The following is a 6,000-nucleotide window of genomic DNA, read 5'->3' as shown; positions in this document are numbered from 1 at the left end:
TTTTTGAGATGGAGTCTCTCCCTGTCACCTAGGCTGGAGTACAAAGGCGTGATCTTGGCTCACTGCAACCTCTGCCTCCTGGGTTCAAGCAATTCTCCTGCCTCAGTCTCCCAAGTAGCTGGGATTACAGGCACACACCATCACATCCAGCTAATTTTTTGTATCTTTAGTAGAGACGGAGTTTCACCATGTTGACCTCACATGATGCTTATTTATTAATGATGAGTTACAATTTAATTTCAGTCACTTCAGAATTTACTAATGCCTTTCTCTCCTTTTCACCATATAATTGCCAGTTTAAAAAAATCATTATTAAAAAATGTGCAATAATTACAGGAAAATAGTAAACCATAAATAAAATAAAATAAAATAAAAAAACACCTGTAAAACCAGCAGCCAGAAATAAGCCTATCAAAAATATACTTATATGGCATTTGTTTTTTTGAGATGGAGTTTTCACTCTTGTTGCCCAGACTGGAGTGCAATGGCACGATCATGGCTCACTGCAACCTCTGCCTCTATGGTTCAAGTGATTCTCCTGCCTCAGCCTCCTGAGTAGCTGGGATTACAGGCATGCACCACAATGCCTGGCTAATTTTGTATATTTAGTAGAGACAGGGTTTCTCCATGTTGGTCAGGCTGGTCTTAAACTCCTGACCTCAGGTGATCCACCTGCCTTGGCCTCCCAAAGTGCTGGGATTACAGGCGTGAGCCACCATGCCCGGCCTTCTATGGCATTTTTAAGGACCAAGTGGCATACCATTATACAATTGTACCATAATTATCTCTCTTATTTTTGTACATTTGGGTTGTTTTCAACTTTTAACTTTTGCAAAAGTACTTGTAGCTAAATCTGTGTGCACATCATTATTTTATTCAGAATAAAGTCTGGGAACTGGTGTCAAAAGGTGTGCTCATTGTTGAAGGTGTTTGATTAATATGAAAGATATACAGAAAGATGGCACAGCTTTGACACCAACTTTTCTCCACATCCTTCACTGTCACACCATTTTTTGTCATCTTTGACAATATAATGGAACAATGGTTTTGTATTATTGTTTTATTTAAGCTTTATGCCATTAATTACTAGTAATGTTGAACCTGTTTTATGCATCACTTTTGCCGATTGCCTACACATAATCTTTTGCCCACTTGGATTCATCTTTGTCTTATTCATTTGCAAGAACTCTTTGTAGAATATTAGCCTTTTGCTGCCTATGTTACAGCCATTTTTCCCAGTTTGTCATTTGCTTTTTAAGTCTGTTTATGTGCTCTTTTGACATTGTAGTAGTCAATGCTAGCTGGGCCAAAAATCTGGTCTTGCTGCACATACTCTGCCTTCAGAATAAACACTTAGGAGTAAGCTAGAGATTTTTGTTATCAGTTACTCCACCTGGAGGACCAGCAGGTGGAGTCTCCATGGGTGGAGTCTCTTGGACTGTCACTTGGTTTGGGGTGGCGAAGAGGGACTGAACACCTGGAGAATATGGCTGTCGGGCTCTTTATACAGGTGGACCCCTCTTTCCTATGGAAGCCTTGCATCTCCATCAGAAGCAGCAGGAAAATGGCCTCTGCTCTCTGCCTTTCAAGTCTAACTCAAGGACACCTGAATAGCTGAACCTAGTTACCAGGGAGTTAGAAATCCAACCTATTCAAATGGAAAGAAGGTAGCCAGAGGAGCTACCTACTAGTCCCCACCAAAGTCATGTATCAGGGCTTCCTATCTGGGCTTGTTATCTATTCTGGCAGTTCCAGTCAGCACAGCTACTAGTAAATTTTAATAACTGGCAGTAAAATCTTCCTCCATTAACCTTGATTTTCAGTGTTTTCTTGGCCATTTTCACACATTTTTTCAGGTGTATATTTTTTCATACTATTTGTTTGGATGATAATTGTTTGTAAGTCATTTGAGAAACTGGACATTCACTTGTAATTTCCTGGGCTTCTCCTTATGCTGGCAAGTATCCCTTGTACTAGTTTTAGTCTGAAGTCTGGTAGGTACAAAACTTAGTTTGTGTATTTGCTATTTGTTAGGTGCCCTTTCATCCTGTTGTTTTAAAATTCTGGCCCATAAAGAAACAGCCACACTCACTTCCTCCCTCAATCTTATCGTGCCTCTTGGCAGCTTCTGACATTGTCAGCTGCTCCCTTCTGACACACTTCTCCTGACTCCCACACCAGCATGCTCTCCTGAGTTCCCCCTCCTCTGGCCGCTCCTCCTCAGATTCCTGCTGGGCAAATGCTGAGCTCCCTAGGGCTCTTTCCTAGGCCCTTGTGTCTTCTCATTTTACACTTTCTTTCAAGATGATTCCACAGAAGTCATATGACTTCCAGTATCCACTCCATGTCAAAGGTAGTCTGTTTCTATTGCTTATAACAGAATATCTGAAACTGGAATCAGGTGCAGTAGCTTACACCTGTAATCCCAGCACTTTGGGAGACCAAGGAGGGTGGATCACGAGGTCAGGGGTTCAAGACCAGCCTGGCCAAGATGGTGAAACCCCCGTCTCTACTAAAAATGCAAAAATTAGCTGGGTGCAGTGGCAGGCGCCTGTAAGAGCTACTCAGGAAACAGAGGCAGGAGAATTGTTTGAACCCAGGGAGTGGAGGTTGCAGTATGCTGAGATTGCACCACTGCACTCCAGCCTGGGCAACAGAGTGAGACTCCATCTCAAAAATAATAATAAGAATAATAATAATAAAATTTAAAAAAAGAATATCTGAAACTGGGTAATTTATAAAGAAAGGGAATTTATTTCTTACAGCTCTGAAAGCTGAGAAGTCCAAAGTTGAGGGGCTGCATTTGGTGAGAGCGCTCTTGCTGCTGGGGACTCTCTGCAGAGTCCTGAGGGGTTCAGGGCATGACATGGTAAGGGGGCTAAGGTGCTAGCATGGGACTCACTTTCTCTTCTTATAAAGCTGCCAGTTCTCCCATGATTAATCCATTCAATAATGGGAATAGAGCCTTCATGAACCAATCACCTCTTAAAGGCCCCGCCTTTCCACGCTGCCACTTTGAGGATTAAGTTTCAATATGAGTTTTGGAGGGGACATTGGAACCATGGCAATACCCAAATATGCATCCTCAAGCCCCTTCTCTGTGCCCCTGGCCCACGTGTCCAATTGCCTGCTTGGTCTCCCAACTAGGTCCCCTTACAGATACCGCTGACTCAGGTGTCCAAAGCGAAATTTGCAGCGCTCCTCCCAGCTCCTCTCTCAGCAGTCCCATTATCAGGAAATGGCAGGCCAGAAGTCTTCCACAGCGTTGCCACATCTAGTCAGTCAAAAGTCCCCAAAAGTTTGTCTCCTGATTATTTCATGGCTCTTCTCCCCGACCCTCTCCTTTGACCTGGTCAGTACTCTCCTGAAGCTCCTTCCTCTTTTACGTCTCTCTTCATGTGTGTGATTCATTAGATCCACTAAGATCCACTCCTAGAAGGAGAGGGTGGACTTTCCTGGGACACTGAATACAAATTTCCCTTTTCCCCTTTTTCATGTTCCCTGTGACTTTTTTAATTAAAAAAAAAAATTCTTTTTTGTTTTGGCCCTGGTTGCACTGCAAATACAGGACTGAAGATAATGTGACAAGCCCAGACATCGCCATAGCTAAGGTGTAGAGCTGAAGATGTTTTATGTGTCATAAGGAATTCTAGCAAAACCCAGAATATTCAGCAGGAACTTGGAATGGGGTAGGGGTGGAGGACACAGAAATTTCAGTTCAGTTCAATCATGGGATGAAAGTTACTTTAGTCCCCTAAAAAATCACAGCACTTTCTTGCCTCATTTCACAATGAAGGATGTCTGGTTTTGCCTTATTATTCATTGTATGGTTATTTTAATTATTTTTATTTTGGAGCCAGGCGAGGTGGCTCCTGTAATCCCAGCACTTTGGGAGGCCAAGGCAGGTGAATCACCTAAGGTCAGGAGTTTGAGATCAGCCTGACCAACATGGCGAAACCCCGTCTCTACTAAAAATACAAAAAATAGCTGAACATAGTGGTGAAGGCCTGCAATCCCACAGGAGACTGAGGCAGAATTGCTTGAACCTGGGAGACGGAGGTTGCAGTGAGCTGAGATTGTGCCACTGCACTCCAGCCTGGGGGAGACAGCAAGACTCTGTCTCAAAAATAAATAAATAAAGAATAAAAAATATTTTGAACATTTCTCCACAACTAGATTATGAGCTTCTTAAGAACAAACACTCTGTCTACCTTAAAATTTCTGTATTTGTTCAACTCAATGAATATTTATCTGTGAGCTCAGATCCTGGCTCCTCTCATTTCTGTGGACTCCAGGGATCCAGTTTCCTCTTCGTAAAGCAAGGATAATGAAACCTGTCCTTCACCCCTGGCAAAGCACTCATGAGGATCAGGTGAAGCCATATGTGTGGGAACCCTTTTAAAACTGCAACGAGCTGTACAAACATCTGAGGGCTTTAGGTTCCCAGATGCAATCAGAAGGCGCCCGGCGCTGCTAGGCGTTGAGCTTCCAGGGGGTAGTTGGTGGAGAGCCCTCATTCTCTTCCCTGAGGAAGCCAGGAGTTCCCATTTCCCACCTGGCCTCTCCTTTTCAGGGCTCCTAAAGAGTGATCATCACAGAGAAAGCCAGTCTGTTTAAACAATATTGTAAATTCTGCATATCACCAGGTCTATTTTTAAAGTCTAAATTTACATTTAAATTAGGAGCATTTGTCCAGGCCAGTCAGTATTTCTTCAGCCCAGCTCCTCCAGAGGGGGTGTGTCCATTACCAGTGAGCGCTTGAAACCTTCCTGACGCCAGGAGGCTGAAGTTTTCCTGCACTGGGCCACTTGTGTGGAGTGGGAGGGGCGGCAGGGAGGCAGGAAGAGGGTTACAAAGGGAGATGGGTGGGAGAGGAAGGTCAGGGAAGCACAGTCATAAATAGAAGTGTCTTTTACCCTCAAGATATTTCAGGTCACTGTAGAAAGGAAATTCATTCTTAAGATAATAACAATTGAGTTTATATCCAGGCAGCGAAAAGGAAAAAAGAAAAATAAAGAAAGAAACAAAAGACTTAAGTCAGTTCAGAAGTGCTGACATAAAGACCTGTTTGGAGGGCAGTAAAATTAATCAGGATTGCCTTCTGGGAGTAGGTGGGTCACCACAAAGTCTTGAAAGCAACCTGGGGAGAAAGGAACTCCTCGTTTGGGGATCATAAATCCCTCTTCAAAAACAACCAAACTCCAGTATGAGTATTTATGCTCCTTATCATCTAAGCTGGGTCTGGGGTCAGGAGCTTGGATTCTGGTCCTCATTCCAAGGTCCAGCTTATCACAGACCCTGAGCAAATTCTTTACTCATCTCCTTGTGCAGGAACACTTGAAAAGTACTTTGGGAAAACCAATTTTAAATATTACTCCCAAACCTTAATTAGAACTGTATAATTCTTTATCTTTTGTGAAATGAGTTTTGAACCAAGAACAACCATTGTAATTATTAGAAACATTTTAAATAATTGTCAGTAATAATCTTCATTAATCATAAAAAGGGAAACAAATCTATCTATTCATCTTTCAAAGCACAGTTCTCTGATCTTTTGCCAGGTGTAGAACTCATTTTTTTCTACCTTATTTTGTGACAAAGTGTGGTCTGTATGTGGCCCCCCACTCAGTATCAACATAGGACGCCTTCCAAAACAATGCAAGAATGTAGGTTCGAGACCATCCAATACCCCAGCAAGCACTCATTAGGTGGCATTCAAGGCAAGGATTTTTTTTTTTTTTAAGTGGAGGCCACAGGCTTCTGGGGGTTAGTAATTTAGTATTGTGCCTCCCACCACCCAGTTGTCTCTGGCTTGTGCCAATCACAGCTGCATTGTGTCACACCACTAATTAATTCCTAGGAATTGCTAAGGGCTGATCTTTTCAGATGACTGACCTGCGTAAATAAACCCATTTGAGGTTATGTCTATGGGCACAGCAAGCTGACTTGCTTGCATTCTGCCACGCCTTCTCGAATGGGTGAAAAACAATTGGAATTTCA

The sequence above is a fragment of the Cebus imitator genome, unplaced genomic scaffold (genome assembly GCF_001604975.1).
Source record: "Cebus imitator isolate Cc_AM_T3 unplaced genomic scaffold, Cebus_imitator-1.0 Scaffold634, whole genome shotgun sequence".
In the NCBI taxonomy this organism is placed as follows: domain Eukaryota; kingdom Metazoa; phylum Chordata; class Mammalia; order Primates; family Cebidae; genus Cebus; species Cebus imitator.
The sequence above is the reverse complement of the archived record's forward strand: the minus strand, read 5'-3'. Positions refer to the sequence as shown.